Source organism: Miscanthus floridulus, chromosome 18 (assembly GCF_019320115.1).
Source record: "Miscanthus floridulus cultivar M001 chromosome 18, ASM1932011v1, whole genome shotgun sequence".
Classification (NCBI taxonomy): Eukaryota; Viridiplantae; Streptophyta; class Magnoliopsida; order Poales; family Poaceae; genus Miscanthus; species Miscanthus floridulus.
In genome coordinates, this window is record NC_089597.1 from 21,696,625 (window position 1) to 21,717,625 (window position 21,001).

A 21,001-nucleotide genomic window follows, 5' to 3' on the forward strand; every position below is an offset into this window, starting at 1 on the left:
GCTGCACCGCCGCGATGCTGCACCTCCGAAACCAACTCCTCCCACTCCGTGGCGCGTCCCCGCTGCTCTCTCCCATCCACCACCACCGCGCGTGCCTTCTCTCCGCCTCCGCGGTTGCCCCCTTCTCCCTTGAGGACTACCTCGTGGCCGCCTGCGGCCTCAGCCCACCGCAAGCCCACAAGGCGTCCAAGCAAGCGTTCGAAGCAGTGCCGGTCGTAGGGCTTTAAGGGCCTCTGGCGATCAGTCATAGGCGTTAATTTTACTTGTAAAAAGAAATCAAATTCAATAACATATTCTTAATTTAACATGTCTGATAATTATCGAGGAACGATGTAGATTAAGCAATATATTTGTAGATGTATGATAATTATCGAGGAACAATGTAGATTAAAAAAGCAATATATTTGTTTTCTTTTTTCACCCATGATAAATATTTCTTAGGTAACATTCTAAAATTCTAACACCTAAATTAGAAGAAAAATATGACTATATAGGCTAGAAATCTGAAATACTATACAGTTAATTAATTTAGATTAAAAATAAAAAGGAAAAAAAATACCTTGGGCCTAAACAACTGATTGGTGATCGCAATTCATAAGAAGCCAAGAATCAAGATGTCGTCATCGTGGAGCCCTGCCTATTGCCGTCCTCGTGCGCCGTGTCCGTGTCTCCAGTAGTCTAGCTCTTCGCGGCGGCGTGGTTCGCCAGTTCTGCGTGTGTAAGGCGCACGTCGCGAACTCACGATCAGAGTGTGCTGTGTGCAGCGTGACTCCTCGTCTCCTCTCTATCCGAGGGCCGTGGAGAAAGAAAACTAGTAAAGAAATATCGATGTTATCTTTTTAGACCGTCTCATCAGTTCTATGTGTCTCTTTTCATTAGTTTGCTAATACCTAATGGAGCTGGGAGTTTGTATACTGGAATTAGGCCCCTCCTTCGCTTGGGCCTCGGCCTCGTGCCCTACCCGCCGGCACTGGTTCGAAGCGGCATCCAGAGATGCCGGGAAACCATTCGAGGAGCTTACCCTCCAACCCCGACGCCGTCCTCGCCCTGCTCTCCAGCGCCGGCGTCTCCCGCGCCGACATCGCCGCCGTCGTCGCCGCGGACCCGCTGATCCTCCGCTCCCGTGTAAACAAGATCGGGCCCCGCCTCCTCGCTCTCCATGACCGCATCGGCCTGTCCGCTCCGCAGATCTCCCGCTTCCTCTTGGTTGGCTCCCGGGCGCTCCGTTCCGGCGACGTCTGTCCCAACCTCGAGTTCTTGATTTCCACCTTCGGCTCGCTCGAGCCGGTCCTAGCCGTCATGAAGGGGAACAAGAGCATCCTAGAAATGGACCTTGATAGGGTAATGAAGCCTAACATCGCGCAGTTTCGCCAGTGCGGTCTAAGCGCTCGAGATATTGCCCAGATGTGTTTCTATTGCCCGTGGCTGATTGGGTTCCAACCAGAGCGCGTCAAGGATTTCGTGCTACGCGCAGAAGACCTTGGGGTGTCCCGCCGATCGCCCATGTTCAAGCACATGGTACCAGCAATGGCCCGTACCAACAAAGAGAAGAATGCTGCCACGCTCGAGTTTCTGAAGAGGAGTCTTGGTTGCTCTGAGAGCTAAGTTGCCTTTGCTGTGTCCAAGATGCCAAGCATTCTAGGACTATCTGATGAGTCCCATCTCCCCAAGATTCAGTTCTTGATCAAGGAGGTTGGACTGGAGCCGCAGGACATTCTGCAAAGGCCGTCCCTGCTCACATACAGTCTGGAGAAGCGGCTAGTGCCCCGATATTGTGTCATGAAGATCCTGCTGGCAAAGGGACTGATGAAAAGCAATTTTCGCACATTAGCCCAAGTTGGAGAGAAGAAATTCAGATTGAAGTTCATCGACCATCACAAGGACTCTGTTTCTGGGCTAGCACATGCTTATGCCACAGCTCGTGCTGGCCTTGTGCCCTCTGGAGTCTAATCAAATTATGATATCTAAATATATTTAGATCTATTTTATTTTCTAGGCGGGTGGTAGAACTGCAGCTCACACTCATTAGCAAGTGTCCATAGTGCACTCTTTCTCAATTCTTGGTTCCTGCAATTGAACCACTACTGATGTTTGACTTGCACTGCTCAAGTTATGTTTTGGTTATCTATGAAGGAACTGATTTGACTTATTTTGGAGCCCTATTACACATGTTTGACAGTCGCTTCTTCCTCACATATGGCTGAAGTTTCAGCGCTTAACATAGTTGTTCATTGTTTGATAAGTTTTTTTTTTTGCAACAGTCATTGTTTGATAAGATGTAAAGCTTGTTTGCCTGCACAGTCATTTATTTGGAAATATGAGTACCAAGTCCCAGAAATATGTCTGTGTGGAGACTGCTGACAGTATCATGCTCTGACTCACAAAATCGCCACCCCTGTTTTTTCAGTATTTTTCAGTCCAAACTGCTATCTTCCAAAAGAGGAAGATCAAAATGTCATGGCAATACACTCCTCTCGCACATCTGCAAACAGGTCGGAGTTCATGTATCTCTCGCCACCACTCGGGAACACGGTGACAATCATCTTACCCTTGTCTTCTCTCGAAGCGACCTGAAGACACTCGAAGGATCACTGTATATCAGGCACGGAACTGAAATGCGAGAAGAAGAGTCGGTTAGCTAGGATGTGTGAACCTTCAAGCAAGCTGCCAGGTTTGCTCCGGAAGAAATGCCCACAAGCAGGCCCTCTTCCTTGGCCAGCCTCCTCACGTTCGCCATGGCCTCCTCGGTGGTCACTGGTCTCGTCGATGACTGAGGTGTCCAGGACATCAGGTAGAAATCCTGGCCCTACTCCCTGGATTTCATGCTTGCCAGGCGCGATACCTGAAGAATACCAATGCTTATCAATGCGCAGATACAATTTTAGAGATTGTGATTCTTATAGCAAATATTGTATTTTGTTAAGCCACTGCTCAAGGCTTCCAAAAGATTATTTTGAATTAACTGCTGTTTCTTACTACCTGAAATCACTGGGCTTTCTTCAGGCTCAACACAGATGATATTGACGTCTGGCTTTTGCATCTTCAGATACTTTCCGACACCAGAAACAGTGCCACCTGTGCCTGAACCGGCCACAAATAAGTCCACCTTGCCTGCTGTGTCCTTCTAGATCTCAGGTCCTGTGTTTGTAAACAGTAGGCAAGGTATTAGCTACAATAGTACCAGCAGAATTTGTTTAGTAATACAAATCCTGACCAGTAATTGTTACTGTTCTAGAGTACAAAATTCTTGTAATGTCCACGATTTTGGTGGGTTTCTATAGTATGATGGCAACAGGGTCCTGTAGAGTAACATGTTGCACGAAGGATTCAGGTTCTGAATTTCTGGTACAGCGATATTTGCACTAGCATAGTATGACGGTCGGTCAGAAAATGTCCGTACCATTACACCCCTATTAGCATGTGTTAGAAGCAAGAAACAAAATTTTCATAAATATAGTAAATGCTTAAATGATACTTTCTCAGAAAAAAAAAACCATTCCACAGCAGCTAACTCCTGTTATTTCCATACATAAAAATGACAGCAGTTAACTACTGTTTACTGAGATATAAGCATCATTTGAACACATATTATTATATCCATACCGGTCAATCTAAAGTGGGCTTCAGAATTTGCTCTATTAGTAACTTGATTCAGAACATGTACATTAGGCAGTTGTTTTCGGAGCTGTTCAACTTTGTCAAACATGCCCGCAAAGCCAAGGGCCGGATCTGCACATACAGTACACCCACAGGAAGAAGGCCACCATAAAATTCCTTAATCAAGGAAATTTGACTGAAAAAAGCAATTAAGGTGATGCCGTAACTTTCTCAACTAATCATGGACGAAGCCAGCGGAGTCACAGACGGCCGCGACCCTACCCGCCAACGCCTCGGCAGGCGCAGACGGGTTTCCGCTCCCAACGCTGATGGGTGGCAGGAGATCCTCCCCCGACTAGAGACGCGACCTGCGGCCGCCTCGGTTGAGCCTCGCCAAGAGCAGCTCCCGCCAGCCCGGAGAATCCCCGGAGAGCTTCGCGACAGATGTTTCAATTGCCTCTCCTACTCGGACAGAGTAGCGACTTGCCGGTTGCCACGGCGTTGTCTGCGCTGCCACGACTTCGGCCACCTCGCCAGGGACTGCAAGCGGATCAGGTCTGCTGCGACGATGAAGGCGAAGGGTGGCGTTGCTCGTGGAGTTGAGCCACCGCCCCACAGCAGCCCGCCGAGTTCGGAAGGGGCCGCGGGGGGCGCCAGTAGAAACCGGCGATGACGCTGGCAGCGCCGGAGCAAGCCGGCGAACAACACCAGCATGGACGCACCTGCCGCATCCGCCGACAACACTACTAGCTCTACCGCTGCACACTACCTCCACGAGCCAGATCCGCTTGTGTTGGATCCGTGCGTGAGCACGGGACCTCACAAGTGGGTCGACCCAATGCTGGAGGAGTTGGCTGCCTCGCACGTCGTCAACCGGCCACCAGAAGCACCAGCGCCTGGGTGTCCGCCCGCCACGTCGACTGCTCCTCAGGATGAGGAAACATCGCTGGTGGACACCAGTTCTCCGGCGAAGGCTTGGACAACGGGCTCACCTACGCTGTTGCCGGAGCAGGGGCAGCCACCAGTCACGCCATAGCTGTAACATCCCAGATGTTAGAAAGTAGTTAAAACTTGATCATGAGCATCATCAAGCATAATCACTAAGTGTCATGTCAGTTGTGCATTTTAAGTTTCAAATTGTTGCATTCATATGTTGCATATATGGTGTTTCATGTGTTGCATCAAGTGATGACAATGTTAGTGATTAAGAAACTTTGTGAATTTAAATATGTGAATTTGCTTAAATAATTAAACTTTGGTTAAAATAGACGTCGTTGTTTAAAGTATGCTCTTGAATGTGGAATGAAAGATTGATCATGTTTCTAAATCAAATATGGTTAAATTGGAGCTCAAAGATTGAATTCAAAGCTGATTTTCAAACTTAGCAATTTCTGCTAAGTGCCTGGATATCAGTTTTAAATTTCAAACTTTGGTGAATTAATAAATGAAATTACATAAATAAAATTTGTCCAAACCTTGTTCCATTGCTTGGTTCTGTGTTTGGGCTATGATAATGTTTAATTATTTGATAAGTTTGATAGATGGTTGATCACTAATAAAATCCCAAAGTTTGCTAACCGAAACTGTTTTTGAAAACCTTAACTGAACCCAGTTTTTCAGTTTTGATGTACCCTAGTTCCTTGCTCTAGGTCTCTCAATTCAATGAGAACTAGGACTCGAGCCTGTAAGCAATGTTGGATCCCTCACCAAGGTGAACAACTTTGGTTTTTGGAGTTCATGGAGTTGATGTTTGGATTCAAGATAAAATTGAAGAGGAAGGGGTGCTGTCAGACGACTACAGTGCCATCGCCGGCAGCAGGCAAGCTGCCTGTCTCACCGCCGACCGCCCGCCGCCCTCGCTCGTCGTTCTCTCGCGCCAAGACACGCAGCTGCTTGCGTGTCATGGTCAGGCAGGTGATGGAAAGCCTGGAGAACTCGGCCGCGTCCACTTAAGCCAGTACCACCGACGCTCGCATCTCCTCTCCTTCTCCTGCTCGCCGCCGGTCAGCTCGCCGCCCCGGCGAAATTGGCCACCGCCGTTACAGCTCAGCGCAATTGCCCGCGCACCTAGACTTGCATGATCCTTGCGATGCTCCTTGACTCGCTCTCGCTTTCTCGCTCCACCGGAGTCGCCCTCGGCGCCGTTTGCCGCCGCGGCCGAGCCGCCATGGCCGCAGCACCACCTCACCTTGGCCAGCTCGTCCCGCTGCACCTCCCTCCCTCATCGCGCTTATTTGGACTCCGACTTGACTCGGTGATGCTCATCGGTCATTTTTTTTTACCTTTACCGCACAGGACGTGCCGGAACGCCGTCCTCACCGTCGGTTCCCGCCGCCGCGTCCGACCTCAACGTCGTCAGCCTCCTCCGTCGCGTCCCCGCCTTGACCGAGTCATCAAATGAAGTCATGGTGAGCTCCTGACTCTAGGCATGCCCTCAGTTTCACCTCTACCGCGCTGGAGTAGCCGGTCCGCCGCCGCGCCGCCGTGTTCTGCGCCGCTGAGCCGCCATGGCCGCAGCTGCGCACGAACCAAGCCCTTATGCGCTCATACGATTAGATAAACGTGGTAGTGGAGAGTATATGGTGCTAACTTGCGTCTTAGTTTGGTTTCTACCGGCCGCTAGTGACCGGCGCACCTCTCGCCGCTCCGCCGTGGCCGCCATGGCCGGCGTCGAGCTCGGTAGAAGTGTTAACCCGTTCAACCAATACCCTAGTATGGTGAGCAAGGTCTCCTCTATCACGTTGGTGCCCTTACCCTCGCCGAAGACCTCAACGGCGGCGAGAAATCGCCGGTCAAAGGCCGGCGTGGCCGTGGTCAGCGCGGTCGTGCGTCGCCGTTGACCTGGCCCCGCGTGTCAGCGACTGGTGCTGGGTGACGGTGAGTGAAAAATGGATTTCAGCGTTTTTGTTTTTCAGAAATGGATTAAAAGTGCTGATTTTTGTTATTTTCATAACTAATTATTGGAGCATGCTAAAATTATGAATTTATTCTGTCGGCTTATTATGATGTTCTCTCCCATGGAAAAATATCAATTTGTCTTTATCAGTAACTTTTGTATACTTAAAAATTACCTCTTTTAATTATAAAATGGACCTTGCATGATTTTTGTAGATAAATATATTAATCCTGTGAGCATGAAACTTTTTTTTGTAAATGTCATATGATAATATCTACCTCCAAAAAAAGTTTGGTACTGTTTTGATAATTTAACTTGGTCAAATATTTTAAAGGTGTTTAAATGCCTTTACTTTATTTGATAAATATTAAAATGATTTATATAATTACTTAAATGACTGTGGTGTATTTGAACATTGCTTGTGGACCTTGGAACATCCAAACCCCTGCTGTAACTTGGCAGATTAACTATTTCCTTAACATGCTTATAATCAACTTGCCTTTTTAATAATTAAAATGACTTAATTAAATATTTAGTTTTATAAGTTCTTTATCATGTTTATGATTTAGGAAAGATGTTAATCACTTCATGCTAATCCATGTTAGTTCAATTCAATTCTTAATAAATAACTAATTAACATGCTAGATAATAAATAAATAGTTTACTCAAAATGACTAATTAGTAATGCATGTAAGTAGGTCATGTAATGATCCTTGCTTATCCTCGTGATTGAATTTGGTGTAATGTTAGTTAAATAACTTGTGTTGCTTAACTAGTGTAGTTTAATAGGTGTTGCTTCCGTGTTAAACAACTAATTGACTTGTTAGTTAAAACAAACTAAAATCCTTTTATAATAGCAAACCCTAGTTCTTTGGTGAAGGAAAGTTGTATTCAACTTTCTTATATTAATTTAAGTTTTGTTATGCACTTGTGTGTCTTTCATCATGCATCATGTCATGCATTCCATCATGTTAAGCAAAGCATCATTTCTTACGTGTAGTACATACGAGAGTGAGAAGACTCGTGTTGATCAAGTTTTAGAGAAGGTCCATCCACCAGTGGTGTAGATGCCAAGTCTGACTACTGGACCTTTCTCTGAAATCTAACCTTCTCTGCAACACAGGCAAGCCCCGGTGCATACCACCATTCTCTAGTATTTACAAATCTTTATTACACTTTAAGTCTTGTGAAATGTGCATTAAGTAATTAGGAGTTGGCCGAATACCGTTGTTGCATGATTACCTTGATATCAATGTTTTCCTAAACGATAAATGGTCTTTATACGGTCGCCCTTCATTTAACGTTTAGGCTGTTTACACGGTGTTTAAATGAAGTTAAACGGTCTAAACGGTTTTGTACTTTTAAAAAAATACATATAATTATATATGTGCATGTAAAAAATCAAGTATTCTAGCATTTATACATATTTATCTGAGTAAAAATTAATTATTTTGGTATGTATATATATTTATACATGTGAAAAGAACCAAATATAGATATTTATGCATGTAACATATCAAGTGTACACATTTATAAATATAATAAACTTAAGTATACAAATTTATCCATACAAAACTGAACTAGATTTACCTCGTGTTCGCCTAAATAGCCGTTTAAACAGTTGTTTAGCCCGTTTAATACCGTTTATCTCTGTTCTGTTTAGGCTGTTTTTTGTTTTTTGACCGTTTAAACGGTCAACCGTTTAATTTCTATTTACCCCCTAAACAAAACAGTTTACCACCGTTTACCGTTTAGTAGCCATTTAGACGAACACTGCTTGATATACAGATATCCTTAGTTATACCTTGCTAGTATGGATAGTGTAACACCCCGGTGTTATGCCTGCATTTAGGCACTGCTAATCATACATATCGTGCATCATCAAGCATCCTAATCATACCTGCATAATATTGCATATAACAACTGAAACATTACTTCGAAACATACAAAACATGTTTGTGAAACGTAAATGATGCATACACTTATTAGAGTTGTTTTGCTCTGATTCTTGCTTGCTAGTTGAGTAGAAACTGTTGGTTATGCTTGTAAATCATCTAGAATTGTTTAGCACAATTTTTGGAGCAAGGGTTGTATTCAAATTAATTCAAAATTTTGCTTCCAAAGTAATTTCTCAAAATTAGGGTTTTGAGTTAAAATTTAACTTTGACTTTATAATTTAAAATCTAGATAGAATTGGACTTTGGTCATAAAAGCAAAGTTGTAAGGAATTAAATTATAATCAACTTTCATTTTTGGTCCATTTTCAAAAGATGTCATTTTCTTGCTCAAAATGATATTTGAAAAAACTGGTATTGAAAATCTCTTGAAAATTTAAATTGAAAATCTTCATTTTCTCCTTTGTGGGCCGCCGCCTCGCTTTCGGCCCAGCCGCACAGGCGGCCCGGCCTGCCTCCGCGCCCGCCGCCCGCTCACCCGCCTTAGCCTCGGCCTAGCTGGCTCGCCGTGGCCCAATCCACCGCGCGCTGCCTTCTCCTCCCGCGCGCCGCGCCCGACCGCGTCAGGCACACCGCGCCGCGTGGCGAGCGCATGCCGGTGACGCCGGCCGGGTGGCGTCCCGTGGCCCCCGCAAGCACGCACGCCGTGCCGATATCACGCCACCGCAGCTCTGCATTCAGGCTGTCCGAGCGCAGCAGTCCGCACTCAGCCAGCCGCAGCAGCTCCTTCCGCGCGCAGTGAGCTCTGCCATCGAGCGCCGCAGTCGCTCCGCCGACGATTTGCTCCTCCTCCCGCGCCTCATTCTCCGATTCCTCGCGCCAGCAGCTTCGCCTCGTCAAGCCCTTTCAGTTACGCCCGTGTGTGGCTGCCGTAGGCGAGGTGAGAGGCCGTGGTGACCGTTTCCTTCCCCGCTCGGCCGTGGCCAAGCTCGTCGGAGCTCGTGCCCGCGCCGGTGAACCACTCCACCTCGGTCTTCCTTCTCTCGCGCATCAGCACCGCTCTGTCCCTGCGACCCTTGTGCGCGCCTTCCCATGGTTTGCCGTGGCCGGGAAGCGCCCGCCCGTGGGTACGCCGCGCCGCCGCGCCCGCGCGCACCGGCGAGGCCTCTGCCTTCGCCAGCCAGCCGAGCCGGCCAGGCAAAGCGGTCGTGGGCCGAAGCCCTGCCAGGCCGCCGCGCTCCTCCTTTCGCTCGGGCCGCGCAGGCCGAAAACGGCCGTGGGCCAGCTGTTCCCCACGGGCCGGCCCAGTAGTTTTTAAATGAATTGATTTCCATTTATTATTTGTTATTTGAAATCAAAAATGGTTTGAAAAATGTTTGGATGATCAAATTTGCTCCAAATTTGTTGAAACAAATTTTGCTAGGTTCCTTATCATCAGATCTACTTGGAAAAATTATTGCATGTCATTTTTGGGATACTTTTCTGTAGGATTTTATTTAATCGTGTATATTGCTGATAACTTGAAAAATGTGTAAAAAAAATCTATAGTCTTCAGAAAAATATGATTTCAAGTTTGTTCATCTTCTTATGTCATGTACTTCCTAGGAAAAATATGTTTCATGCATGTGCTGTGGAAAAATTTTGAGGTGTAGTTCAAGTGCCTTTAATGGCTAATTTTTGTTATTTTTGCTAGAGAGCAAACTTTGTATAAAACATGCATGTGAAAATTTTTGGACAGTCATTATATGCTATGAAGAACCTAGGAAAAATATTAATTCTATTGTTTGACACTTTTCATAGTACAAAGTAATTTCATGCTCATTTTTATGCTATAGCTTGTCATTTTTGTGTAGGATAGTTTACTTATCCAAATGCCATGAAATTTTTATGGTAGTCGATTTAGGGTAGTATTATGCTACTGTAATTTTCTCAGATTTTTAGGAGCATCAGAAATATAGGTTGCTATTCAAACCTATTATTAATTAGGGTTTAAGCAAGTGTTGCTTTAAGTGTGATTAAGAAATTAGTAAAGCTTTGGTGTATCTTTGAATCATTTCATAAGATATGTTAACTTAACATATTAGGAGTAGAAGAGAATGCAGTAGATGACATGTGCTTATAGTATAGTTGCTTGGATGGTGTTGACTACCTTGCATTTCAACATATCTATTGCATTCATCTCCTTCGATGCACCGTTTGCATAATCACTTACGCGCATTGCATCATACAGGATCGCAAACCGAGAACCCAGTCGTCATAACCGAGGAGCCCGAGGAGCAGCTCGAGGTGCAGCAGCAGGAAGTACCAGAAGCCGACGAGGAGGACGTTGAGGAACTTCCGGAGTGCCCCGATCACCGCCCGAGCTCCTTCGAGAGAGGCAAGCCCCGGAGCATTTTTCTCCCAGTTTGCAATGATTTAATTAAATGCTTTACTTTAATTGATGCATTACGTTCAGGAGTTGTTTGCAACCGTTGCTGCATTATACCTTGTTTACCTTTGTTATACTATATCCTTGTTACCCTGGTATCCGCAGTCGAGTCAATGCTTAGCTGGCTTAGACCGGTAGAAGTCGGGTGATTTCCTGTCACCTGTGAGCTATAGATGGTTACCTGGATCTGCTTGGATGACTATGAAGTCATGGTATAACTAAGTGTTAAATGAAGTTGAGACCGGACGGAAACTTGTAGAGTTTTGGACTGTAGTGTTTTCGTCTGTGTCGATTAAGGACCGACCGTTGTTGGGCCTCGAGTCATGTTGAACGCATGCCTTACATTTAGCTGGCCGGATAAAGTACCTTCCGACCGCGAAGCTGGGAGATTTTTCGGGCCGAGCAGATTGCCCGCAACGCACTGTGCCGGAGCAGGTGTGGTAGGACACGGGGGCGGGATGATAAGGCCAAAGTGCAGTCGGTCGGCCCCCGGGTACATGTGGTTCCTGGCAAACTCGAGATTCCTGGAAAGTTGACTCGGTGATCAATATCTCACTTTAGCGGGTGAGTGAGGTTTGTGTAAGGAATAAATCACCAGCTGGTTAGGAATCGATTCGAATCGCCATCGCTCCTGGATAGTGAGCACTTGACTTGAGTTACTTCATCGTAGTAAATGTTATGGAACACTTGGACAGTTATAATGAATATGACAGTATGGAAGTTGTTTAATGATCATTGGTTATCATTATCTGCTTAATCACATGTTTACTCTAGTATAGGTGCAAACCTAGTGACAGGTTAATAATAATTAACTTGGCAATAATGCTTTTAGAAAGGTGCTTGAAATGCTAAAAATGCTTCTTTTTGCAAATGAGTCAGCTACCCTACTATAAAGCCCTTCATAATCCTTGGTGTCGTTTATTTTCGGTTATGTCGGGTAAGTCTGGCTGAGTACCTTCTCGTACTCAGGATTTTATTCCCACTTGTTGCAGATGGGCGGATGTATTACGGCTACTGTATCAACTGCCTGTATCCTGCGATGGGTGATGCTTAGGACCATGGGCATGGTCATTCCTTACGTCTCATCTAATGCTTTTGTTGGAGATGATCATTCGCTGGCACTATATTTAAACTCCGCGTGAGTGTGTGTGTGGTTTGAACAAATGACTTCCGCTACTTTTATTCGAACTGGTTTTGTAATAACTATGTTGAAACTCTGATGTATCCGTGATGCAAACTTTTATGTAATATGTGATGGTGACCGCTAAACTTATTACGATCATGGCTGGGACACGAGTTGGTTTGAAATCCTTCGTGATTTCACGGACTACCGGGTTATACGGGCTTAAGTTTGCTCAATCGTCTGCTCTGGTGGATGATTTTCTTACTTAATTTCGTATAATTGGTCGGTTCTGTTACAGATAGGTCGTACCTCTTATGCTTAGTAATGCTTAGACTTCGGTAAAAGTCGAATGATAGATTCATCGTTCATGAGAAATAGATTTACCACGTTCTTCTCAGCTCGGCTGATGGCTCGAGATTGCCCTGTTAATGTTAAATATCTAAATTGAGACAGGGGCGGGACATGGTTATGTCTCCGTACGAGAAGGGTAATGTTTCGGTACGGAACATGAGATATGTCTCTAGTGGGTAGGCCGGCAGGGATAGCCTGTTGTGCATCGTCCCGCCTATGTCGATTGAGGACCGTACCGTTGTAGGCCTATTGTGTGGTCGAAACTTTGCTAGTACTGGCCACATACTCCGATAAGCCTAATACCTCGGCTATTCTATTATGAGAAGGGACAACTGCGCACTAGGAGTGGAGAGATGGCGAGAGTAGCGTGTGCACATCCGGTGAATCCGCCAGGAGCGGCGCTGGGAGGTGGAGTACCGTGCTCTCGGGTAGCGTTGGACTCATTCTCGTTTTGGAGGATCCAAGTGAGGGTTGATATATGTAGGTCTCGGATCTGCATATGTCATGTGGTAAGGAAATCCTAGCTGGGCCCATCGATTCGAATCGTCGTTGCTTCTCGGAGATGAAGACTCGACCCTCTGCCCTGCATCGTAGTTAATAAATGAAATAATGGTACTGATGGATTCGAGCTGGTATAACTTGAGTTGAGTTGAAATGAGAAGAGATGCTTGATGAAGTTATTGATTTAGACCAGGTGCTAACTGGATACCGATGATAACTTAATCCGAAGCTAAAACATTGAAAGTAAGGATTCACTTGTAGTAAGCTTTTCAGCAAAAGTTACTTCTGGCTTCTACCTTACCTTTAAGCTTGTATGTCCTTGGAGTCTTTTCTTTTAGTCGGGTAAGACTTATTGAGTACCCTCAAGTACTCAGGGTTTATTGACTCCTGTTGCAGGATCTGACTTATGCTGCTGATCAAGATCGTGTCAGTGGGCTTGACATGATCTGGTCGTCCCTCCTATCCTAGATGCTTCACCTAGGTTGCTCCTAAAGTTCTACTCACCCTTTGGAATATAAGTTAACATGTTATTTGAACATGCTTTGTAAACTAATGTTATAATTCTTCCGCACTCTGATGTAAGTTATTTTTGTACCCAATGTTGTAATGTTGTGGCAACTCCATGTTGATCTTATATGAGTTGTAAAATGTGGATGATTCAGGGTTCTTCGAGGACACCTGATAGACTACCTGAGTTATCTGGCTCTCATGTGCAGTAGTCAGAGGTCTTAAGGACAATGACAGATGCATGTGGGCCATATAATTAGGGTGGTTCTGCCACAACAGTGGGCAGGACATGCCGTGGAGGCCGAGGCGTGCTCCAACAACATACCCCCAGGCGAGGATGCGTCCACCCCCACCCTGCCGCGAGGGAGATAGCCCGCCATCGTGGAGGACGAGGCTCGCCCGCAAAGCTCCAGTGCCATCCACCCAGCCGCTGACACGACCACACCTCCCGAGGAACGCGGGAGCTCCGCCACCAAGAGGTTAAAGCAGTTCACCGCAAAGATCCTGCGTAAGGTGTCGTCGCCGCTGCTGCCTCAGCCAGATGTGGAGGCACAACCAAAGTTGCCGACTCGCAGCAGGAGGATTGCCGCTCAGGTGCTTTCACGCGTCCTAGCCTCGAAGCAGGGAGAGGTGCTGGTGATAAAGTGGATGAGCTACCTCGACGGGCAGACGAGGCCTTCCACGGCATCCAAGGATGCCTACGACAGTATCTTCGTCGACCAGCTCAACCCCTCGTATGTTGAGGCAATGAGACAACTCTTCCTAGACTCACAAGGAGAGCGACTGAGGCGCCGTGCACGCCGGCGCGTCTAATCCCCGATGATGACTACGTAGTGTGTTTAGCGAGTAATAGCCATAATCTTCTTATGCTAGAGAGGGCAGAGCCGATTGTATAACACTAACACCCCCGCTTTAGTGTGTCATGTTCGTGGCATGTCGTTGTAACTTTTACTATTTCTCGATCTTAATAAAAAGATGCGCAAACATTTTGCGTATTCGAGAAAAAAAAAGTACAAATCAGCACCCATGAATCTCAGCAAGATCTGCTTGTCAAGCGAATATTTAGCTGGCATAAATGCAATGAGCCTGTAACCTTTCTGAATAGCAAAGAGGACCAATCCTAACCCCATGTTACCGCTTGTCGGCTCCACTAGTGTTGTGACTCCAGGTGAAATCAACCCCCTCTCCTCTGCATCTTCTATCATTCTGCAGAAGAAAAAATGGAGGGAAGTGTCAGCACAGGTGTGTATCTTGTGTCATTCTTCAGAAGAAAACATAAGGAACTGTAGCTCGACACAGACATATTCTGTCTGCAGAAGAAAAGAAGGGAAAAAGGAAAAGATGGTACCTCAAAGCATTACGATCCTTGATGGAGCAAAGCGGCTGGTAAGCCTCCATCATGCCAACGATCCGCGCATCAATCCCAGCCTTGCTGGTGATTCGCTTCAGCTCGATCAATGATATCCATACTACGAGCTGAGGAAATTGTTCCACTAGCAGCAGCAACAAACATGAGCAGGAAGCAGATTAGAACCAAAAAGATTGGATGACAAGAGAGGGTACGAGACCTCACCTGACTGATGTCAGAAGCGATGTGCCCTTGATCCCCAGCACCGCCATCGCCGGAGGAGGAAGATGGCTTCAGCAGAGAAGGAATACCCCTCCTTGCCACCCATGGCTGCTGGCTTCTTGGATTCTCTTCACTGGAGGGAGTAGGTAGGCAGAGACGAATGTACCCTGCAGCTTGGAGATATTTGTTGTAGCAGCAGCCCCAACTCTAGCCCATGGCTACTAATCTTGTTTGGACAAATGGTTATTGTCCACTGGTGTCCACGTCAAGAGCTACTCTGCTAACTGAACAAATGAATGCTAAAGAACAAATTTAGTTCAGAAACAAAAGAAACACTGGACAAATGTGGTTCAGAAATACTAGACAAATGATGGTTATTTATTCTTATATTCACCTAAAGAACAAATGTGGTTCGGAAAGAAACACTAGAAAAATTGAAGCTCGTCAGAGTTCTAGCTTTTGTCCAACTAGTCTAGCCTCACAGTCTGGATCGATTTGAAGAAGCAAAGATGTAAATAAGGTGCATGAAACAGATCGGTCAAACTGAAAACTAAATGAGACATCAGTCATTGTGTGCCTCCTTCGTCACCACCTTCACTTGAGTACAGAAGAGAAGGGATACTCGCAGTCTGCTCTTCCTCCATGACGTGAATGCTTTGCTTCCCCCTAAAACTGAAGACTACTTTGCGGATCATGTGTCTAAAAATATTTGTCCGAATTGGGCTCCTGATGGAAGAAATAGAGTTAACTGAATTGGGCTCATGATGGAAGAAATAGAGTGAGTTGGTTAAAAAAAAGTGGTGGTTTGCTATAGAGAGAGACTCTAGGCCCAAATTGGGCTCATGAGTCATGATGCAACAGCCTTTTATCCTCCCACCCAGGGAAGCGGGCAGTGATCGTTGCCCTGTGAAGCCAGCCTCACGCCAGTCCTGCCACTTCAAGTTTGAAGAGGCTCAAGCTTTCGCAAGGGCTACAGAAGAGAAGGGATACTCCCATTCAGATCGGTCAAACTGAAAACTAAATGAGACATCAGTCATTGTGTGCCTACTTCGTCCTGCCCAACACCACCTTCACTTGACTACAGAAGAGAAGGGATACTCCCATTCTGCTCTTCTCATTGGCAGAAACAGGCAGGTACTGAAGACTACTTTGCGGATCGCAAAATATGTGTCTGCACTTCCACTGAGGCACATGACCCTGTCTCCCCTTTTCATGAATAGGACTGATGCTTATTTTTACAAGGCTTAACATGTTAGCTAAGCCTGGTAAGAAATTAGAGGTTAAATAAATAGGAAGAAATAGAGCTAACTGGATAACAAAAATAAATAGGAAGAAATAGAGCTAACCGGATTTTAAAAAAAAGTGGCGGTCTGCTATAGAGAGACTCTAGGCCTGAATTGGGCTCATGATGCAGCGGGCTTGTTATCCTCCCACCGTTGGTAGCGGGCAGTGATCGCTGCTCTGTGAAACCAGCCTCACGCCATTCCTGCCACTTCAGGTTTAGAGAGGCCCAAGCTTTCGCCAGGGCCCCGCCAACCACTACCAACTTGGGATGGGCAGGCCAGCAAAGGCACACCACGGGGCCAAGCCCAGAAAGCCAGCACTTAGCATCCGCACCACCTTAATGCCCCCACTTGGGTTACAAGCTCTCGCTACTGAGCTCGGCGATAGTGAGCGGTCGGGACGAGTATTTAAACTGGTGTTGTGGAGTGTGGATTAGCGAGGTGGTGCTAAACACTAAGCTGAGGTGACACTGTGACATGTTTTTTTGTTGTTGTTGAGAAAAGACACTGCGACAGGTACAACGGTGGCTCGGAAGTGGGCTTTCCTCCTTTGCTCGTCGACAATGAGTCGCAGCCTCGCAGCACGAGAAAAATGAAATGGTCAGTCCACATTTGGAACACGGGCCTGGTAATTGTCCATCGGTTATGACTACTTTGTTAAAGGAGGTGCGTCTTGGCTTTGCTAGAACTCAAAACATGATGCAAACTGCAATTCCGGCAAATAAATGAAGTAAACTGAGGTGAATTAATGTATTTATTCAGAGGCAAAGTGGTTATTTTTTCAAACATGACACTTAGATCCAAGATAGAAAATTTGCATCTCACAGTTTATAATTTCTGGTACAATTCTTTGCTGAAATTTCCGTGCCAAGAAATATGGAAACTAGGAAGCAAACAAGCACGACCAACTACATCAATCCTCAAAAGGCTGTAAAGGTCCCTAGCCAAGCAATCTTCTGCCAGCAGGTCCCAAATCTTGAACCCTGCCCGCCTCAGCAACTTGTTGGATTGGATGGATCAATGATACTAAAGTTTATTACATGCCGAGCAATAACAGATCACCATTACAGATCTGCACAAGCGTCGAGATCAGAAGGTCATGGCGATGCATTCCTCTCAATAGCTGCAAAGAGATCGGAGTTCATGTATCTCTCGCCACCACTAGGAACACACAGTGACGATCATCCTCCCTTTGTTCTCTTCTCTTGATGCCACCTAAAAATACATTTAGTTATTTAAAATGTAAGGTAAGGTGAGCAAAGATACGAAAGAAATGCATGGAGGTAGATCCAGTCAGAAGAATTAGAGTTAACCTTCAGGCAAGCTGCCAGATTTGCTCCGGATGATATGCCAACTAGCACTCTAGCAGGCCCTCTTCCCTGGCCAACCAGGGCTATGGAAAAAATTTCAGCTTAAGGATGGAACATGCATGACTAAGTTGTGAATTTTTACGATGGTTGTCGAAAAATGGACGGCTCACGAAGAGCAATCCGACGGCTAAAAAGGCAGAGGAACCGAGAGGAACCAATTGAAGAGGCACCGGAAAGCACCAAGTGCATACTAAATGGTGGGACCATACGCACAAAGTTCATACTAAAATTAGTGGGATCAACACCTTAAAAATGGTGCGATAATTCTATTTTTGAATTTCTTTTATACAATTAAGGGTATATAACGGTAAATTTATAATAAAAAAATAATGTTTGAGTAGTATAGAGATGATTGAATTAGTATAGTTTGTCACATGTATTTCTTAAATTCCGACCACACCAACCCTGTTGTTCTTTCGCTCCGAGCGTCCGTGCTGCGGCGGCACCAGCTGCCAGGGCGAGGGCGAGGCAGGGCTACGGCGGCGCCGGCTACCGGGGCAAGGGCGAGGGCGAGGGCGGCCAGAGCACGCGATAGCTTCTCACCAGTCCCCGACGAACGGCGCCACCGCGTAGATCCGGCGAAGGCGGTGGAGGAGGCGAGATCCGGGTCCGGCGGCGTCCGTGCTCCTGTTCGCGGCGGAGGTGGCCGTCCCAGCTATCGGGAGGGTGCGGGCGGCGTGGTGCGCGCGTCCGCGGACGCGGCAGTCCGAGGTCACTCAAATAGGCCGCCACGAATACGGTGGAGGGGGGCGAGATCCAGGCCCGGCGGGGTCCGCGCTCCCGTTCGCCAAGGCGGCGGCCGTCCCCGCTGCCGGGAGGGTGCGGGCGGTCCATGGTGTGCTACGAGGGCGAGTACGCGGTGGACACGGTGTTCGAGGGCAGCAAGCTGGGGATCGAGCCGTACGCCGTCGAGATCACCCCCGCCGGCGACCTCCTCGTGCTGACTCCATCAACAGCAACATCTACAGGGTCCAGCTGCCGCTGTCACCATGTGAGCATGCTCTGCCTCCGACCAGTCCCTGCCCGTTTCAGTTTTTTCAGGTTTTAGCCTCATGTTGGACAGGATGACATGAGCAGTACAAAAGATGGGAGAAAAGAGCAACAGCTGACTGAATTACTAATAGAATTTTCAAGTCGCAATACACTAGATTACTTGTCCACATGATATAGGTACCAGTTAACACAAATTAGGTTATCAGTAACTTTCCAATTTCCAAAGGTGTGGTAAAGCTGTGTTCAGAGAAAGAACATAATGAAATCACCAGTTTTCTACTTAGTAACAATTATTAAGGTCGATGTATGATAGTACCAAATTCTATGTTATATCTGGTGCTTTGCTTTTTTGTTTATTGCATTTTAAATCAAACAAAGTTCATTTGGATCGTCCTTTTGACTGAAAGCTGACCCTTTCTATCCTAGGTTAGACTACATAAATTCTAGGCTATTCATATTCTATTAACTACATCAGAAAACTATCCAGTTGTGCTATCAAAGCTACAAGAAGAAGGATTAAAGTTTGAAACTGATAATGGCTATGTACTCCTTCCTCTAAATCCAATTGAGGTACACTGTCTTCCCTTTTTATGGTTTAGGCAAACTCTAGTTGGCTTGTATATCAGATGACTGCTGGTGGGTGATGGCCTTCAACTGGAAATACCTTCCATGTTGTTGTAATCATAAGGATTTTCATATTTCTGTGTGATAAAAATATTTCCTTTGAACCACTGGATCGAGTGCAATTGTCATGTGTGTGGTCCTTGATTTATGATGAATCTGCATCTAATTTAGGTAGGGTGAACACAGAAATGTGACTCTTGATTCCTGGGAGCATGACGCCAGCTTGCTCCAAAAATTTAGAATTTGCGACAAGAAATTTATTTTGCTACCCAGTGCTAGCTGCAGTTCCAACCATTATGCTGTTGTATAGTCCATAGGATTATAAATTTTGAGTTGTGATGTTCATATATCATGAGTACACAACAGTGCTAAAATGTTCAGAGATCAGTCTAGCTAGTAGGAAGCTTAATGGAACTTCATTGCAGTGAAGCATCTCCAAATTTAATCAAAACCTGAACAGTAAACATGTCATAGCTTACCTATGCCAATAAGCAGAATATTTCTCAACTATATGTACAGGTTGCTGCAAGCAATGCTGAATTCAAAGGAACTTGCATATCAGATGTCTGCAGGTGGCTGCTGGCCTTCAACTAGAAATTAATATTTCAGTCTCTTCTTTAACTTTAGTCATTGATATAGGAACTCTACTGATTGATATACGGTGGGCAACAAATGAGCAAAAGGTTCAGATCATAAGACGAACCATACAACTGCAGGAGAACATATTAGTAGATGTGAATTGTGTGATAGATAGATTTGTTTACTTCTTTGTGAGCAAAGGAAAGTGATATGGTTACTTACATGGTGCTTGGGCGCTGAACCGATGATTATTCTGTGCCAATTGACTGCTTCTACACGGCATGTTTCCGTAATCTCAGTCACAGTTCCATGATCATGCTCGTGCACGACAACTAATTCGACGTACCAACTATGTTAGATTTGTATGCTTGTTCTAGAAATTACAAAATCGGACAAATTAAAAAAGTATTTTTTAATCCGGGGAGGCCTCTACCGATCAGCCACCCGCCAAAAATAGCAAACATGTCTCAAAAAGTGCGGCAGGCACGATTCAAATCTGCAACCTCCCCCTTATGCAAACTCTCCTCTACCACTCCACCGCACACTCACTTATGTTTATATTAGATTTTTCTTTCCCCACATATTATCCTAAACCGAGTTTAAATTGATCGTTTGAGGGCCTAAATGAATTAAAATGAAAACGTTGTTAACTACAAAGTTATATAACTTTTTATGATCTACAACTTTCATTTTGGTCGTTTCTCCATCCGAGGTTGTTTGAAAAATTCTTTATACTGTTACAAACTCGAGTAATGAGTAGCTGAAGAATATCTGGCAGTAGTTCATCAGACATCACTACAAGACCCATCTAAGAAAAAAAAATAAAAGCCTTCTTCTCATCATATATCAGTCACACTTCCCTCGCTGCAACAAGATGGCTTGTATTTTAGGACAGTGAAGTTGTCATTCATGTTATTTTTAGCATAAGATGCTTCCTGGATTATATCCAAGCAAATTCGATTCTGATGGATCTTCTGAAATGTGTACAAACTGTTGTTTTATTCATTACACTATGTTATTGACAGTAGTTCCTTGTTGCTCAAAAAATATGTGTATTGTTCTGTAGTTAGAACTTAAAACTATTGCACTCAAAGAAGATAAAATGCCCACACTAGTACACATGTCAATGATTTTCAACATATATTCATCTTTCCTGTATGAATGTCTGATACCTAATCGTGCAACCTTCATCAAATTCAGTAAAACCCATTGCTTTACTGAAGTATGGTAGAATTGCAGGAATCTACTACCATACCCAAAAAAAGTAACCTTGTGCAAATTTTA

General features: G+C 45.4%; 2 pseudogenes; one reads left to right on the forward strand and one right to left on the reverse strand.

The window, feature by feature from the left end:
• Positions 1 to 893: 893 nt before the first annotated feature.
• LOC136523441 (transcription termination factor MTEF1, chloroplastic-like) lies at positions 894 to 2,044 on the forward strand (annotated as a pseudogene).
• Positions 2,045 to 2,298: 254 nt separating this feature from the next.
• LOC136519894 (cysteine synthase-like) lies at positions 2,299 to 15,659 on the reverse strand (annotated as a pseudogene).
• Positions 15,660 to 21,001: the final 5,342 nt, after the last annotated feature.